Source organism: Canis lupus, chromosome 8 (genome assembly GCF_048164855.1).
Source record: "Canis lupus baileyi chromosome 8, mCanLup2.hap1, whole genome shotgun sequence".
NCBI classification, from domain to species: Eukaryota; Metazoa; Chordata; class Mammalia; order Carnivora; family Canidae; genus Canis; species Canis lupus.
In genome coordinates, this window is record NC_132845.1 from 47,667,359 (window position 1) to 47,686,166 (window position 18,808).

At 46.0% G+C, this 18,808-nt stretch overlaps 1 protein-coding gene and 1 long non-coding RNA gene across 6 annotated transcripts in view; both read left to right on the top strand.

Moving 5' to 3' along the window:
• SHISA9 (shisa family member 9) overlaps positions 1 to 18,808 on the top strand; it is a 288,046-nt gene that overhangs the window by 121,095 nt on the left and 148,143 nt on the right. The gene's annotated exons all lie outside the window — the stretch shown is intronic.
• The window catches only part of LOC140638462 (uncharacterized), a 66,408-nt gene that overhangs the window by 16,186 nt on the left and 31,414 nt on the right, over positions 1 to 18,808 (top strand). The window contains exon 5 of one of the 4 annotated variants that reach the window (XR_012035488.1): positions 1,495 to 2,357. The exons of the other annotated variants lie outside the window; for them this stretch is intronic. This is a non-coding gene — a long non-coding RNA (uncharacterized lncRNA). Of the gene's footprint in view, positions 1 to 1,494; positions 2,358 to 18,808 lie in introns of those variants that run through there. 4 annotated transcript variants of the gene reach the window in all.

Consider the following 18,808-nt stretch of genomic DNA (forward strand, 5'->3'; position numbering starts at 1 on the left):
TACGACCCTATGGGCTTAATACTGCTAATAATATTTAGTAATAAAATCGCTAAAGCGTACACAGCAATTACCATGTCCCAGACCTTATGTTGGGGGCTTAGAGTGCATCGTCGCATTGGATCATCACCACTTCCCTGTATGGTGGAAGTTATTAATGCTCTTTCCTGTAATGCCACATGGAAACTCAGGGAAGCCAAGAAATGTACATAGGTTAACACTCTTTGAAAGTGGGATTCAGATCCTGTCCAGTAGATGCCAAGGCTCATTCATTTTCAATGCACAGCATTCCTGCTTAGTTAGTTGTTAGCTGAGCTCCTCATCAAGATTTCTGAGCCTTTCCTAAGGACACCACCCCAGGAAACAACCCCCCCCACAGCAGGGATTTCTGGAGATGACTTCAGGAAGGCTCAGATTTGAGGTACTATGCCTCCAACATTTGCATACTGAATAACTCATTTGTTACTTGTTTTCCCACACCAGCTCTGTTGTTTTGATAAATGGTATATCTCACACAAAGTGTGATGATGAAGTAAACAAGTCATTTCTTTGATGTTTCATTCTGCATAACTCAAAATCAGGTAGGATCATCAGGACTACCGATCAGCATGGTAAGGAGGGAAGCATTTACAGAACCCAGAGCAAATCCTGGCATATCTTGAGGGTCCAATTTCTAATAAGTCTTTTGAGCCCCTGAAAATGGCTTATGGACTTACAGCATTTTAAAAAAAGCACTCTATGGGTCTAGGAGCTTAGAAAGGAAGCTCTATTGTAAGGTGAGCCTTGGATCTCCAGAGAACTCCACAGTGGATAGAGGGCATGGGACCCAATTGTCAAATATGTGTGGGTTCCACTGATTAGACTCTTCAGTCTTGAATTAATTATTCAGTTAAATACATTCAGTCATTTAATATTTCATTTCTCCTATTATTTATTTATTGATTATGTCATTCAATTCATTAAGCCCTTTCCACAAATGTTTCTGGTCCAGTGTGTGAGGTATTGGAATCTCTAAAAGGAAAAGTAGCCTTAAAGAAACCTAATTTTTTCTCTAGGCTCTTTAGGCACAATCCAGGAATTATTGGCAAATCTAAAGCTTTGAGCAGCCATTCTCATTTTTGGTTAGAGTGCGTGTGTGTGGGATGGGGTTCAGGCTTGTGTGTGTTTTGAGTTTTGGGCTTGGTATTGTCTCAAAGAGTCATGGAAGTGTTGCATGGCTTAGGGGAAGAAAACAACTCTGAAGAATGGTTCCAGACTGCTCTGGATTAGAAGTTAGCATACCTGGGCCCTGAGGTGGTGGTTCTGCTCCTTAACAATTATGTCAAGTTTGGTGAGTTGAGGGTCATTTCCAAACGTAATGTTGCCACTTATAAAATAAGTGGGTTGACCAGATGATTTAGGATTCATTTTATGATTGCTCATGAAGATCCCAGCCCTGTACTTGGTGTGCAGTCAGCTCTCAGTAGATAATCACTTCCTTTGCTTCTTTTGTTCCAGGTTTGAAATGAGGACTCATCGAGAAATGACCAAGTTGGTTGTGCTTATTACACTCTGGGGAGGAAAGTGTGTCTTCTCTGTTGTTTTTCCCTATGGGATGGCTGAGAACGGTGAGGGAGTGGAGATAGAGGACTAGCTTGTGTTGTAACTAAAGCAAGAAAAGCTCTAGAGAACACCAATTTCTTCTCCATACCTTAAATCTTCCCTGTCAAGAGGGGAAAATTATACAAAGGAAAAATTCTGGAAGGCTATTGAGTCCTCTTCTTTTGTTTCTCCTCCCAGGACAGGGAGGTTGAAGTGTCCTGGCTTCACCCTGCCATCCCCAACTCAGTTCATGCTGCCAGATGATTCCCCGCTTGTGCAATGCCCAGATTGGAGAGCTAATGGCATGGGGTTCAGCCTCTCCCTCTTTTTGGGTTGGTTCCACACCTGGAACCCCACTCCTGATGATTTTCCCCTCAATGTTTGTTCTCATGTGTCTCCTACACATGTCTATTTGAGGAGAGAGGTTATGCATCTTCTCTTCAAAAGGAGATACAACTTCTAGGAATTTATCCTCAGGAAGTCAGCCTGGAGGTGTCAAACGAAAGCCAACAAAAGGGATGTTACAGAATTGAAAGATTATGACCTCACATCATGAGGCTATAGAAGAAGTATTGATGAGGAAAGATGTCTAGAGTGTATTAGTAAGTTTTTAAAAAGCATGGTTGCAAAATTGTATATTGTGAGGGGTGTCTGGGTGGCTCAGTTGGTTAAGAATCCGACTCTTGATTTTGGCTCAGGTGTTAGGGTTCTGGGATCGAGTCCTGAGTTGAGCTCTGTGCTGGGCATGAAGTCTGCTTCAGGATTCTCTTTCTCCCTTTGCCCCTTCCCCTGCTCCCTCCCTCACTCTCTCAAATAAATAAATCTCTAAAAAACTGCATGAATGATATGGTTCTGCTTGTGATAGGGATAGAGATATGGACAGAGATATAGATATATGGTATATAACGAAATGTTAATCTCTTGGAGGAGGTATTTGTCAATTGTCTTTCCTTAGTCCCTTAACAAACTAGTGATAGATTAGGGTTAAGTTTTTCTGCTTCCATACTTAACCTCTTTTCATGGGACATCTTGTCTCCTAAAGATTCATCAAGAAAGATCCACCAGGAAAATCCCCCAATTGTTTTTGCCACATTTCTCCCATGAGTAAATCCCTGTGTGTAGAAGTGGTATAACTTCGTGTGTTCTGGAGTAATGTTTTACCACTCCTTAGCTGTGTAACTTTGGGTCTTGGTTTTGCCATCTGAAAATGGGGTTTTAATAATGATCTCATGAGATGAAGCTTCCAAACACTTAGCACAGAGTATGAATTGAATACACGTCAACTACGGCTGGTTTGGGGTTTGAAATACATGTTCCCTCTCTGTGCCATTAATTCTTGCCACTCATCTTCTTATCTACTTTCTGATTTTTTCTTTTCTTCTTCCTCTCCTCTTTCCTCTCCTGCTTTGTCTCCCTGGCTTCTTTCTTCTCCCCCTCCTCTTGGCCCTCCTCTCCATCCTCCTTGTTCTTTCTGGTGTGAGCAGCATATGTGCATACCCGGGACCCACATGTTTGAAACAAACAGATGAGCAAGTAAAAGTGAATGTTAGAAGCTGGTCCATATTTCCAGAGGGAAATGAATTGGAGCTCAGTGTGCTTTCAGACATACCCTCATACAGTTTTTATGTTTTTAAAGCATTTTTAGATTTTTAATACTCCTCATTGCCAACCTTAAACCCTTGAAGAAGGACCAATCTAGCTTACCCACAGATGCTGGAAATCCCCAGTCATTATGAAAATAATAAACCAAGAAAAGAAAAGAAGGAACAGGCAATGTAGTATAAAAACTCCAAAATAGAACCCTACTGCCAAAGAGCTTTATGCTTCCATTAGTGATTTAGAGCTATTCCCCTCTTTCTGAATATACTTTGGGGCTGTGGTATAAAGTAGTTTTTCTAATAACTCTTGGGGAACATGTCACCTGAACTGTTTGGCTCTAAGGATGATTAAGGACTGTGTGTGAGAGAGCCAAGAAATAAGGCCAGGGAGCCCCTTCGTCAGGTGCTGTCTTCTGAGAGCTCTACCAACAGTCATTATCAGGAGAGATTCCTCCCTTGCCCCACCTGGCTTGATGGGGGGATGAATCGACCACATCTTCTAAATGCTCAAAGCTGCCAAATGCATGGAATAATCGACTCTTGAACCCAGCCTATGGCAAAAGTACAACTGACTGACACACTGTACAAAAATGCTATTCAGATGAGTTCACCAAGCCTTGAAATCCATAGAGCTCCAAGTTGCTGGAGAGTTGTTTCTGTTTTCCTGTATTGTTATTTTTTTCCTTTTTTTTTAAAAAAAGATTTTATTTATTTATTCATGAGAGATATAGGGAGAGAGGTAAAGACATAGGCAGATGGAGAGTGAGAAGCAGACTTCCTGCGGGGAGCCCAATGTGGGACTCGATCCCAGGACCCCCGGATCATGCCCTGAGCCAAAGGCAGATGCTCAACCACTGAGCCACCCATGTGCCCTATCACTTCATCTCCTTAAAGCCCATGTCAGTCTGTAGAAGTTACATCTTGATTTGCTTCATTATATGTCTTCCCTATTAGAATCTAATGTCCACGAGAAAATTATGTCTGCATGTCCTTACACCTTGAACTATGCTGGGCACTTGGTCTGAGTTCAACAGTCCTCTGATCACTGAATAGATGATTCTGTTCTTGGGTTTGGAAAACATGGCCACTCTGTGTGCCATCAGCTCTTCAAATCCCTTATGCACACTTGCTTTTATTTATTTTAAGTTTATAGGGGCCCTTGGTGTGAGCAAGCCTGCCATGAAACAAGGCTTCTCTATGCCCAGTAAGATTACCCAAACCAAAATTTGCTCGGAAGCTTGCCTTGGGCGGATTTTGCCACTTGCCCTGGCATGGGATGTGGGCCACCATGCTGCTTCGCCTGGTACTGGGGGTGTTTCCTGGCAGGACTTTAAGTGTTGAAACTGGGAGATTCCCAGGCAAACTGGCAAGGTCGGCTGCTTTGATGAGAGGGGAGCAGCCACCCCAACAGCCTGGCCTTTAACCATTGCTTTGTCCTTCTTCCTTACCTTGACCATTAATCAAGGGTAGCAGACAGGCTATGGATTCAGGCTTTGGTTGAAACAATGATGTTAAACAAACCATCTGAGGAGACTTAGTTTAGTCATCTGCCAAAGTGGGGGTAATGATGCTCTTTACCTTTACAGGTGGGGCGTGGAGGCAAAATGGGGAGTACCTGGGTGGAGCCCACTGCCAGCTTGGCCTTGGGTGCACAGTTGGCCGCAGTGAATGTGACTCCCTTTCTTATCTTTCCCTCTTTTTGTGTAACGCTGAAGTTTCCTGAGCAGCAAATGATGACTGTTCTATTTTAAACTCCCCGATATTTCTGGGAACCAAGGAGCCTTGTAAGTCATTTGACTATACACACACAGCTACGGAAATTCTTATTGGCGAATCAAGGAGAATGCCTTTAAGTTTCCATCATAACCTCCTTTTAAAAATAGCTGACAAATTTGACTTATTTTCAGGGCAACAGTAGGATTTTGCTAAGGGGGGGGGGTTGTGAAACTCCTCTAGAGTTGGTTGATGAAATGGCAAATAACAAATTGCGCAGTGTGGGGAGGGTTTAGACTCACCTTGAGGCAGATACTTGGGTTAGAGAGAAATCTTCAACATGGGCTGCCTCTTTCTGGCCTTTGCCTGCACCTCCAGCCCCATCTGGAACCTATGTTCCCCTCACTCTGCCTTCCAGTTAAGTCGACCTCCTTTTAGTGCTTGGAAATTTCCACGTGCCCTCCTGCCACAGGGCCTTTGCACATGCTGCTTTGCACCCGCTATCTGATTCACTATTTTCTCTAGTCCAACTGGAGTTAGCTTTCACTTGTCCTTTAAATTTCCGCTCAAGCAGCTCTTCCTTAGAGAACTTTCTCTGATGTCTTCACATCAAATCCCTTTACCCCACCCTGTCCAGGTGTCCCATTGATCACAGATGCAAATTCGTATTCATATATAACATTGTTCAATTAACAGTCCTCTCCCCAATTTGGCCATCGCCATCATCATCATAGTATACGTTTTTTAAATGACTTCTCTGTGCCAGGCACCATTCTAAGCACCGCACTCTTGTTAGTTTATATGATCCACACACCAGCCTCATGAGGGAGGCGCTATGATGATGCCCATTTTTCAGATGGGGAGACTGAACCATATAGCAGGTAAGTGATTTATTGAAGACCACACCGCAAGTAAGTAGAGGCAGGATTCGAACTCAGGCATCCTTGTTCTAGAGTCTGTGCTTATAACCACCTTGTCGTTCTGTGTCCTTTGAGCAGTGACCATTGTGATTTTCTACCACAGGATTCTACCGATGACTCAACACTCATAGGCTCACCTAAGTGTTTGGAGAAGGATGGCTTTCTCTCTCCAATTCTGTGCTCCAGGCCCTGTATTTCCTTCATCTTGCTCATGGTCACAGTAAGGTGTCTTGACTCTCAGCTCACATCCCAGTCTTGTGAGAGCTATAATAGGGCTTCGGTGGACCCACAAAGGAATGAGCTTCACTCTCTACCTCCACCCACTCTGGTCCTTTTAGTGCTCTGGAGGCCATGGCCACCTGGGGAGACACTGAAAATACAGAAGAGTTGTTGGAATAACCTGGGGCATGGTGAAGTTGACATTCTCTTATTTGTTACTCAACCAAGGTGTTTTTTAGAAGAACATTTCTTGTACTCAGCTGAGAGTGGATGAAAACCATCAACTGCCTTTGGTAGCGGCCAGTGAACCTTTGCTAAATAGAGCCCATGGGTTGCCATCCGGACCTACAGACTCTGGCCAGTGCTGTCACACATGGTTTTCATGATGCTCAGGGCACAGATGTGCTTATTGGGTCACACATCTATCTCCCTCGATGGACTGTGAGCTCTAGGAGGACGAGGGCTCAGCAAGGACTCCCCAGGGCACACTTTAGGGCCTGACACATAGCGGGAGCTCAGGAAATACCAGCTGAATGGATGTGTGAGATATAGGGGACCCCTGTGTAAATGGGCTGTGCTCTCATTCTTTATACCAGGGCAACAGAAGAGCGGGAAAAGCCTGTGTGCACTGGCTCACTCCAAAACACTTGCTCTCTGAATCAACTTCTCCTGGCCAGCAGGATCTGTGTTGGGCCTTTTATGTTGGACTCACCTATAGACATCAAGTTCAGATGTGTAGAACACCATTAGGTATGGGAGGGACTTGTATTCAATGGAAGCTTATTAAAATGGAAATTCTTAGGCCTTACCACAGACCTAAGAATCAGAGTTCAGGGAGTAAGGGCCCCAGAGCCTGCATTTTATACACACCTATGGGGGGGCACCTGGGTGGCTTCGTTCCTTAAGTGGCTGCCTTTGGCTCAGGTCATAATCCTGGGGTCCTGGGATTGAGCTCCACATCAGGCTCCCTGCTCAGTGGGGAGCCTGCTTCTCCTTCCCCCTCCCCCCTGCTCGTTCTCTTTCTTACTCTCTTTCTCTCAAATAAATAAAATCTAAAAACAAACAAACAAACAAAAAAAAACCACACCTAAGGGGATCTGATACATGACGCGGTGTGGGGACTGCTGCTCTAAACTAGTGATTCTTCATCAAAAGCATGCTTCAAAATTGCGGGGGAGCTGTTTCCATGTGTAAATGTGCAGGGCCTGCCCTCTGGAGATCTTGATTCAGTAGTGCTGGAGGTGGAGCAGGGCCCAGGCATATGGATTTTTTTTAATGCTTTTCCAGCAATTGGGTGAATACCAACGTGAGTTGCTTATTTCCTGGTAATAATAATAATAATAATAATAATAATAATAATAATAATATCTGAACACTTGTTAAAATTGCCAGTTCCCAGGCTGGCCCTAGAGTTGCTGAACTTGCCTCTGTGGGAATTGATGCTTTTCAATATTTGCCAAAGTTTGGGACACATGGTCCTTTCCTGGGCCTCTTACTCAAGGGTTCCCTTGTGGTCACAACAAAGAAAACTCATGTTGATAACTATTCACTATTCTGGTCCCAAGCCATGAGGCACTTTATGCTTCTTCTGTATTTGATTCTCAGGAGTATCATAATTTTCCCCCATTTACAGATGAGCAAAGTTGAGGCCTGGGGAGGAAGCCATGATGCTGGAAAGTGGCAAAGCTGGGTATAAAATACTAGAGCCACAAGGGTCTTCCTCCAGGCTTTCATTCCAAGCTCAGTGTAGCTGCAAGCACAAGCCTGTAGAGATGTTGTTAAAGCTTTTGCACATGCTCAGGGCTACCATACAGTATGCTGGTGCCATGACATTGACCTGCTATTGGCTAGTGTGTGTGTGTGTGTGTGTGTGTGTGTATTGCGGGGGAGAGATCTCCCACTGGTAGGGATCCAGCTAAGGACCAGTAGTCATTAACATCATCAAGCAGCTCACCAAAGGGTGATATATCATCCTAGACTATTTGGCCAAGGTAGGCATTGACTTTGTTTTTGAGGATGGATATATGGGAAGGTGTTTCCATGTATATTTTATGTATTAATCAATAAAACATTCTTAGGAAGTCATGTTGTAGGTTGAATTGTGTGTCTTTCCCCCCTATACAATTCATATGTTGAAGTCTTAAACCTCAGGACCTCAGAATGCGACCTTCTTTGGAGATGGGGTCTTTAAATTTCAAGTGGGGCATTCAGATGAGCCCTGATCCAATAGGACTAGTGTCTTTATATAAAAGGCCAAATCTGGGATGCTTGGGTTGGCTCAATGGTTGAACGTCTGCCTTAGGCTCAAGTCATGGTCCTGGGGTCCTGGGATCAAGTCCCACATCAGGCTCCCTGTGAGGAGTGTGCTTCTCCTTCTGCCTGTGTCTCTGCCTTTGTCTCTCTCTGTGTCTCTCATGAATAAATAAATAAAATCTTAATAAAAAGGGCAAATTTAGACACAGAGACATGCATGGAGACAAGATGAGGTGAAGACACGGGAAGACAGCTATTTACAAGCCAAGGAGGGGCCTGGGACAGAGTCTCCCTCACAGCCTACAGAAGGGACCAATTCCACCGACACCTCTATTTCAGATTTCCAACCTCCAGAGCTGTGAGACAACACTTTCCTATCGTCTGAGCAACCAGTTTGTGGTGCTTTGTCACTGGGGCCTGAGCAGACCAACATAGGAAGTAATTACTATGATTACTTTCATTTTACAGGTGGGGTAACCTGGGATTCACAAAGATCTTGACCCATGATAGAGAAGCACAGATGATCCTACTGAACCCCAACTAGGCCTAACCCCAAAGCCCTGGCTTCCTCCTCTCCCTCTCTGTGTTCCTTTGGGCCATATTATTTATGCTGCTTGAACATCATCCTGGGAGAACCACTGGGACATCTCCCCACTTCCTCAGACTCAGACTGGGGCTGCTGGTGAGGACAGTCATATTACCTGTGCTGTCCCCAGAGCACCTGTTTGCCTTTAGAAGCAGCAGAGGTTGAGTTCCCTTGCTCTGTGTCTTGTCAGCCAGAGCACCTGGGGAAAGGTTTTTGTTTTGTTTTGATTTAAAAACAAAACAAAACAACTTCTCTCTGGATCTCAGTTTCCTTCTCTGAGAAGTGGGGAGAATGGAACCTGCCACTGAGGGTGATGATGAGGATCAGAAGAAATAATGCCTGAAAGCAGCCTAGCATAGCACTGGGCCTTCCAGGTCCTGGGTGGATGGTAGCTGCCACCGTGATTACTTGGAATCAGATGGTATCCCCTTCAAGTCATGGCGCTTGCTATGGGGGGTGGGGGCCTCTTGGCCCCACTGTTCCTATCTCCATCGGGACCACAGGATCTGTCATAGAGGAACAGCAGGGCTTGGCTATTACCCTGCTACTTGGATGCTAATCTCTGTTAACCATAGTAAACAGAGGAGATGCTTTTTCAGGCCGTCCACACAGGGCCTGATACGGCTACAAGCAAGACCTACTAGAATAGGCTCCCGAAGCCTTTGCATATGCTCCATGCTACCGCCGGAGATAGAAATATGCCTCACACACAGTGTTAAAAGAATCATTCCACAGCCTACACAGATGTCAAAATAATAACAGGATGATGTGAGGCAGGGAAATATTTTTGATGACTATTCCCCCATCTAGAGTTATATAATCTATATTTTTTTTGGTTGTTATTGTTGTCAAGAGAAGTTTGGTGAAGGTTGGTGAGTCCGAAGGTCTGAGACGGTTCCGTATCGGCAAAGCCTTTGAACTTGGCAGTTTTGTGCATTGTCTAGATTCAAGGGAATATGGGTATGAGGTCACCTTGGAGGGTGCCTTGAGGACAGGCAGGGTGTGGCTGAACTGGGGGTGCCAGTGGTTATATTGACTGGATACCTTTGTTGAGCGCTTTCTGCATGCTGGGCACTGCACTGGGTGCTGGGCATGGAGACAGGGCCTACCAAGCACAGCAGCTGCCTTCTGAAACTTGCAGTGTATTGTGGACTATTGTGGAGGGGGAGCCCCAAACTATATAACCATCCATGTCATAAAACCCATGCAAGTTGTGATTTCTGATATAAAAGAAGCAAACAGGCAGAGGGACAGAAACAGGACAGTGATGGGGAGGCTGCTCTGAGCCGTCAGAACATTTCAAGCAGGCCGAAGGACCTTGCAGGGTCCTTCAGGGTGGAAACAGCTCGATGTGTGAGGAAGGGAGAGAAGGCCAGTGGAGGTGGGTTTGAGTGAGGGAGGGAGAAGTGATGGCAGGCAAGTGCCCAGTTAGGTGATTATTTTTATTATATGATTATTTTTGTTATCCCAATTCTGTTGTGGCTAGGGTTTCTAAATAAAATACAGGATGCCCAGATAAACTCAGATTTCAGATAACTTTTAGTGTAAGTAAAGTCCCAAATATTGCATGGGACTTACCCTAAAAAAAAAAATCGTCCTTTGTTTTTCTGAAGTTCAGATTTAACTGGGCATCCTTCATTTTCATTTGCTAAATCTGACTGGAGTGATCAACCAATGCCACGCAGACCGGAAAGGTAGAGATGGTGTTCAAATAAATCTTACCCGCAAAAACAATGGTGTATTTTGCCTCCGGAAGTTCTATGGAGTAGAATAAGGACTGTGTCTGGGTACAACCGATCTTGCTGTGGGACCTGGAGCAGGCTGCTTAACCTCTCTGTGTCCCAGCTGCTACAGCCATAAAATACAGATCCTATTTGGGTCTTGAGGGCCTCAGCAGGTTTTACTGAATATTTGCTAAAGTGCTACAAAGGGTACTGAGCATTTTATAATTTGCAGGGCATGAGTTATGACGTCCCTCCAGAGCCCTTGACACTAGGATACTGGGGAGTTTCCTGGCCTAGGGTGAGCAGGGTACTACTGGTCATTGGCCTCAGGCTCCCACTGGGTTGGCACAGCAGTTACTGATTGTGTCTCTATTTTAAAGTTTGACAGTTTTTCATTATGGATTTCTTTGATTTAATTTTTGACTTTTAAAACTATTGCATTAAATTATTCTTTGTCTCAATGATTATTTTTGATGCCCTCTTTTATATTTTGCACCCAAATACAGTGTGGCTCACTCCCTTACCTTAGTCCTGGCTCTTGATGGAGGAACACAGTTTCAGGAGCCAGATACACTTGGCAGGGTTTGATTTCAGACCCACTGCTTACTAACCAAGAGATCCTGCCTCATAGTGCCTCAGTTTCCCTATCTGTAAAATGGGTTCCATAAAAGCTCATGTCTCTGCTCCCTCAGTGATTTACCGTGGGGCATCATGGGGATAATTATGCAGAACAACTGTCTGAGTGCTGGGTCCTTCAGTGTCCTCTCCTTCCTCCACACCAGGAAAGCAGGTTATCTTTGTCGTGCATTTCTGTTTACACCTTGCCGCGTGCCAGGGGGGATCCGCGAGGTCTTCTAATCAAGGGCACATATGCCAAAGAGGTGCAGGCAGTTGGGTCTGTGCCTGGGTCCATTCCCTTGCATTCTCTGCCTATTTCCTGTATCGTGACTCTGGACTCTCAACTCCTGCTGGGAGCTGAGACTCCAAGAGTAGTGTCAATGCTGGTTTTTCATTTATTCAGTCCACAGATATTTATTTAGAACCTACTCTGTGCTAGGCATGTCTGTAGATGCTGGGGATGCAGCAGTAAAGTGACAGGGGTGGGTGCCCCTGCTGAGGGAACTAATCTTCCTACTGTGGCAGCAGGGAGGACACAAGAGAACACAGTCATGAGCAAGATGACTTCCAACAGGGTAGAGAAAACCAAGCAGGACCATGGGAGAGGGCTTCTCTCCTCTATTTACATACTTGATAGGGAACACACCTCATTAACGCTGGTCTCTCTCTCTTCCTTCTTCTTTCCTCCTTTCTCCTCTCTCTCTGATACCCAGCCTCTCACCACTACGTGACCTGGGCCCCAGTCTATACACAGGCTCCTCATGCAGGTCCAGACTGGATGTCTGTAAGCAATGAACCAATGACCCTTTTAGAGAGAAGAGGGTGGAATTCATGGTGCAAAACCATGTCCACAGCTCAGCCAACTGAGTGTACTTCTGTTCCCATGAAAGGGATGCCCTTGTTTAATCACTTGATGTAAAAGTGATAGCATGAGGCATCCGGATGGCCTTTCATCCATATTTCTAGGTGAGATATCCCCTCTTTTTTTTAGTGCTCTTATGTTCTGGGCCAAGTTTAACAATCCTGTGGCCATGGAAGGGTTATCCATGTTTTACGTGCTGTGGCTCTCCTGTGGAAAGAAAGAGAGAATGGAAAATAAACATTTCTGAACCAAAATGGGAGTCCTTTGAATTTTCCAAGGGAAGTAGAAGTAGTGAGTCTTGTCTGGAGCTTCTAGAATCTTTGCTTATTAGGATGACTTGGCAGATCTTTGTCTCCCTATTGGCAGTGCGCTCCCTGCCACAGTTCACTTGGCAAATCCCTCTCTGAGGTACCTGTGCTGTGTCTTGCGGGTCCATCAACAAGTCATCCTGGTGGGCTGGCTGAGTGAGCAGGTGCAGGTTTGCGAACTAGGTTGTATTCACATCCCCGTTTTGCTGTTTGTGATGCAAAGGGCCTTCTGTGATCTCTCTACTCCAATCAGCTCCCCCGTCCCGACTAATCACAGTAACTGTTTCTCCTCCTTCCAGGAGCAAGGTAGGAGCATCCGCTTGTCCATCGTTTTAAGTTAGGAGTGGCCATGTGATTGCTTCGGCCAGTGATTTCTGAGCAGAAATGACACGTGTGTGTCACTTCTTGTGGAAGCTGTAATAGCCAGTATGGAAATTTCCTGTGTCATTTTTCCCTTGCCATGGACAGCACACTGAGATCAAACATATGTGATATGAAGTCTCCTCCGTTAGCTTGGGTCCCTGAGTGACTGTGGTGGATACATCCCTCTGCCAACCTGCTTTTGATATGCAGTGTGAGTGAGAGATGGTCCAGCCACTGGCACTGAGGGGTTGTTTGTTACTGCAGCACACCCTAATGCATCCTGACCAATACAATATTCCCTTTAAATATTTCCTCTTTCCTTTATAGCTTGTACCACCACCACCAAACTTATTTATATTTATTTGCTTAATTTTTATCTCCTTTCTCTAGAAGTTCTATGAGAACCATCATTTTTGTTATTGTTTGTTTATTTGTTTTTGAAAGAGAGAGAACGTGCAAGTGGGGGTTGGGCAGAGGGAAAGGAAAAGAGAATTCTTAAGCAGACTCCATGCTGAGCACTGAGCCTGACACAGGGTGCAGTCTCACAACTCTGAGATCATGATCTGAACTGAAATCAAGAGTTGGGCACTCAGATGATCGAGACACCCAGTCACCCCTTTTTGTTATTGTTTAATGGGGTAATTCTAATTCTTGAAGAGTGCCTCGTACACAGTAGGCACCAAATTGATATGCATTGAATTAATAATTTGGTTAATGTGGCCAAGTCACTTAACTGCCATGAGCCTCACACTCTTCATCTGTAAAATGCGAGTACTAATCATACCTGAGTCATAGGAACGTTTTGAGAATTAAATGTCATGAATATAAAGCACCTTGCCCCCTGTCTGGAACATAGTAGGTGTGCAGTAAATACATGGTTTTTATCAGTTGCCAATCCAGTGAATCAAAACAGGGCCTCTGTTGTCAGTTACATTCAGCAGATAGATAATTTGACACAGTTCCCCAGATTTATGAGATGTCCCTCTGCAAATAGGTAGCATCATTATACTGGAATCCAAGGACCTCACTCATAGAGATGCTGCAAGACTTGTTTTAAGTGTCTGCTTTTAGTTTGTAAGCAGGAGGGCATAGAATCTGGGAAAGTAGCTGTTCCATGTTGAGCTGGAGCACCATCAAGGCCCCTGAGAGCTTTAAATGCTTTGGATCTTGGATGGATATTCAAATAGAAAGAAATAACTAGAGCCTGTGCAGTCTCCAAGGACACTATATGGAGAATTAAAGTTTTTGAACCCCTAGAAGAGACAGACTGAGTGCTTCTGCTTACTTTCTTTCTCAGTGCTGAGAATCTGGAATGGAATCTTGTCCTGATGTGGGGGAAGGGGCCACAGTGGGATCTCTTCCAGATTCCTGTCTGCCGAGGGATGGGTGAGTCTCTAAGTAACACCTGATGGGCAGGGGCTTGTGTAGGTGCTAAAGTGCTGGGCTCTGGGGTTGGATGAACTCAAGCTCAACTCTGGGCTCCATGACTTTATTTATTTTTAAATTATTTTTTAAAAGATTTATTTATTTATTTGAGAGAGAGAGAGAGATAGTGAGAGAGAGCACAAGTGGGGAGGAGAGGGTGAAGCAGGCTCCCCACTGAGGAGGGAGCCCAATGCAGGGCCCATCCCAGGACCCTGAATCATGACCTGAACCGAAGGCAGACGCTTCACTAACTGAGCCACCCAGGCGCCCCATGTAACTTTAGAGACCTTACAGACTTTGGGCAAATGGCTTCTCCTGTCTGTGCATTGATTTCCTTATCTGTCAATCTGTGCCACTCTGGGGAGAAGCAGGTGAGATTCTCGGTCTTTTTGGCCAGACTTAATCTCCTTCAATCTGCTCTCTTGGCTGAAGCTGGTGTGTTCTTCCTAAAAGGCAAATCCGATCATGTGACTTGTCACCTAAAGAGCACATCTTCAGTGGTGTGGCACTTCCCTCAGGGTCGAGTCTAAACTTGCATCCCAGCATAGGTCCTACCTTAACCCACCTTTCCAATTCCACCTGCACCTGCCAGTCCCACTGCCACCCAACAAACTGGGCTTTGTCACAGGGCTTCAGGTTGTTTCTTACCCTGCTTGGCTCACTCTACACTCCTACCTTCTACTCCCACTGATTCCTCCTTGACCTTCAGATCTCACTATAGGTGTCCCTTCCTGGCACCCCAGACACTGACATTTAATGAAGGGGACCCAGTCTCTAACGCACAGGAAGTTCCAGGCTGGCTGGGATGGGGCTGACATGCTGGGAGGGCTGAGTGGTTCAGCATCTGGGCTCTGAGATCAGGCCCCTTAGACAGTGTGCTTGACCATCCCGTGCCTCAGTTTTCCCATCCATAACAGAAGCCAACAACTTTGTGTGGCTGAACTGAGACAACGCATGGATCCGTGGTTCCTGGCACACAGAAGTACTTTCTAAGTGGTGATGATTTTCACCACTTGCTATTGTTTTGTGGGCCTGAATATATTTTTTAAAGATTTTATTTATCCGTTCATGACACACACACACACACACACACACACACACACACAGAGGCAGAGACACAGGCAGAGGGAGAAGCAGGCTCCATGCAGGGAGCCCGATGTGGGACTCGATCCCAGGTCTCCAGGATCACAACCTGGGCTGAAGGCGGCGATAAACCGCTGAGCCACCCAGGTTTGTGGGCCTGAATATTAACCAGGTTCTTAAAAGTGTGTGTGGACACATACACAGACACTCATACACTCCTTCTCTCTTTGCTTGACACTGAGGGACACTGGGGATAGTCCCCTCAAAGTCCCAAACCTTGCAGTGCCATTGGGCTGGTTTGGGGGATAGCCTTGCTTTTAGATGAAAAGGTCGACCTGTGTTTTCACGCTCTCCTTCCGTCCAGGAGGGTAGCACCCTCGATAATCTGAATTTGGAGGCTCAGCTTTGGCAGGCTTCCTGAATGCCAGTGAACACCACAGCTGGGCTGTTTGGGAAACCCAGCTTTCTTGTGACTTAAGATGGAAAAAGGTTCTAGGTGTGTGTGAATGGGTGTATTTTTGTATATGTGTGTGTTTGTGTGTATACGTGCATATGCACATGTACATGTGGTTTACATGGGTGTATACAGGCATGTGTGTATATGTGTGCATATGCACATGTATGTGTGCGTGCACATGTGTGTGTATGTGTACGAACACAGCAAAAGAGATGGAATTTCTTTTTTTCCTTCTTTCCAGCTTCCTGCATTTCTTCCCCCCATTGCTGCTTGTGTTACTTCATCTCCGTGACTGTCTCTGCCCTCTGTCCCCCTCTCTCTGACTCTGGCTCTGTCAGTCTGCACCCCCGGGTTCCTCTCTGTGCCTTCCCTCAGCGCCCCCTCGCCCAGCACCCCATCTCTTTGTTGGCACAGAGTAGTGGTTACCTAGGAAACCACTGCAGGGTGAGCACATGTGATTGGCCAGGCCGGGGCTCGACTCTGGGTTGGCGGGCAGATTTTGGGGGTGATTCTCATCCTCAACCCCCTTTGGGGGAGGGACACTCACCAGGACATGAAAGGAACCTGAGTGTGCTGTGGTGAGCAGGGTCCTCCACCAGGGAAGGAATTCCTGTCCTAATGAGGACTCAGAGTTACAGAATGAGGTCACACTAAGACATTTCCAAAAAGGCACACAGGCAGAAGGCTTTGGGAGGGACCATCATAGCAATAGCTAACACCTACTTACCAGTCACTGTGTGCTGAGCTCTTTCTATTAGCTTATTAGCAAACCAATGTAGTAGGTATCATTTTTCTTCCCATTTTACAGATGAAGAGGGGAAGGCTGAGAGAGAAATCTCTTGGCTAAGTCTACACTGCTGATAAAGCAGAGCCAGGGTGTGAACCCAGCCGTGTCCTGTGTTTAAGACATCTGCACAGCCACCTTCCCTGGGAACTCTAGGGAAGGGATGGAAGATGTGGGATCGGTGCTTACAGAGACTGGGGGCTGGACGAGGTGGCTTCTCAAGACCCGTTTTGCCCATTCCCCCAGCCCCATCCTTTGATCTGGCTCTTTTCTCTCTTGAGTCACTGGCCCACTGCTTCGTGGAGGACCTGCAGTACTCAGGAACTGACGTGTCACCAACTAACATGTCACCCCTGCATCCTCATCTCTCAGAAATGACAAGGCTTTGTGGAAGTGGACAGTGGTACTGGTTGTCCAACAGTGCGAATGTACCTCATGCCACAGACGTGGACACTTAAAAAAATAGTCACTATGGTACATTTTACATTATGTATATTAAGAAAAAAGAGTGACCCGAGTCCTAAATCCATCCAGTGGGGGGTCTCGTGAGCCTGTGATTCTGGCCCTGGGCTTCTCCCATGGAAGAGAGAAGAATGAGCTGGCAAGGAGCTTTCTCTATGCTAGGAGGGCACTCTGCAAAAACACTTAAATGTGGATTATTTCATGGATCCTACCAACAGCCTGGGAGGCAGTTTGCTTTATGATCTCCATGTCACCAATGAAGTACCTGAGGCTCTGCGAGGCTGCAGATTTTCTGGGGCTTACACAGCCAGCTAAGCGATGCATTTTGGTTTGAACCCAGGCCTTTCTGACACCATCATGCCTCCTGAATTGCAAAAGGCCTCCTTACTGCCTTACCATTTGGGGGATCCCAGTGAGAGAGCCCCACTTCTCTGTAGTCCCAGGAGATTAGGTGATCCCTTGTCCCTGATTCCAGCTCAGACTCTCCTCAAGTCCTTGGCACCCACCTCTCTACTAGTGGGCAGTTAGCTGGCCTGGACCATCACCCCAGTGTCCTCAAAGTGTCAAAGTCAGTTCAGTGATGTTACAAAGTGGTGGCTGGAAATAAACCAGGGACCCAGTGCAGGTCAGCCAGCTGGATTAAAGCTGATGAGGCACATCCCCGGGAAGCACAGCAGAGGTGGGCAATACCGAATGATTACTTGCCACCCTGGGACCTGGAGATGTAGCTGGCCAGTAAATTGGCCAGAGAGGAAGTATCTAGGGCTCTGAGGGACCAGGAGAGGAAGGGAGGGGCCCGGACATACTCCCTCCCTGTCACGTGGCGGAATTAGAGCCAGAGTCCTTCCAGCCACCATGTGCCCATCACACAACAGTATCTGGGCCACTTATTAGGACTACTGGCTTGCTGAGAGTTTTAGTCTTGGCAATGGCTACATTTACATATATGGCCCATTTAAGCCTTTCAAGAACTGCGACTAGGCCAATCAATATTCTTCTCCCATTTTACAGTGGGGGAAGGTAGGCTCAGGGAGGTGAAATGATTCTTCCAAACTCAAACGGCTGGTAAGATGCGAAGTCAGGCCTGGCTATGCCCAACCTCCTTTGTTTTATACAGGAGGTTTGACTGCTTCCTGAAGATTAATTGGGGTCACTGGGGAGTCAGGGCAGGGTCGTATTAGGTGGTGAAGGATGAAAGATGGGGGCAAAAGTCTGCCATCTGTCAAAGTTTGTTCAGTGTATACATCTGACACTAGTTAAATACCAGGACATCAGATCACGGGGGTGTGGAGTTTTTGCCAACAGCAATGGTCCTCCAACAGTGGTCCCTGGTCCAGGAGCATCGGCATCTCCTGGGAATTTTTAGACATGCAAGTTCTGGACATGGGACCCAGCAGTCAGCAATCTGTGTTGACTGGTAGGTAGCCCCTCAAAAGTCAGTCCACCTGGAACCTGTGAACATGACTTTATTTGGGGAAAGGGTCTTTGCAGATGTAATTATGTTAAGGATTTTAAAACTAGATCTACTTGAATTAGGATGAGGCCTAAGTCCAATGACAAATGTCCTGATAAGAGCAGAAAAGAGGAAAGGATGTTCAGTGAAAGCCATGTAAAGACAGAGGCAGAGATTGGGGGGTGCATCTACAAGCCAAGGAATGCCAAGGATTGCTGGCAACCCCCAAAACCTACGAGAGAAGCATGGCATGGATCCTCCCTGAGGGCCTCTAGAAGGAGCCAAGCCTGCAGACACTTCAATTTTAGACTTCTCACCTCCAGTAGCCAGCTCCCCACACTTGCAGGACTTTTTAGCATTATCACTGTTACGATTATTTTTGCTAGTTATGTTTGCTTCTCT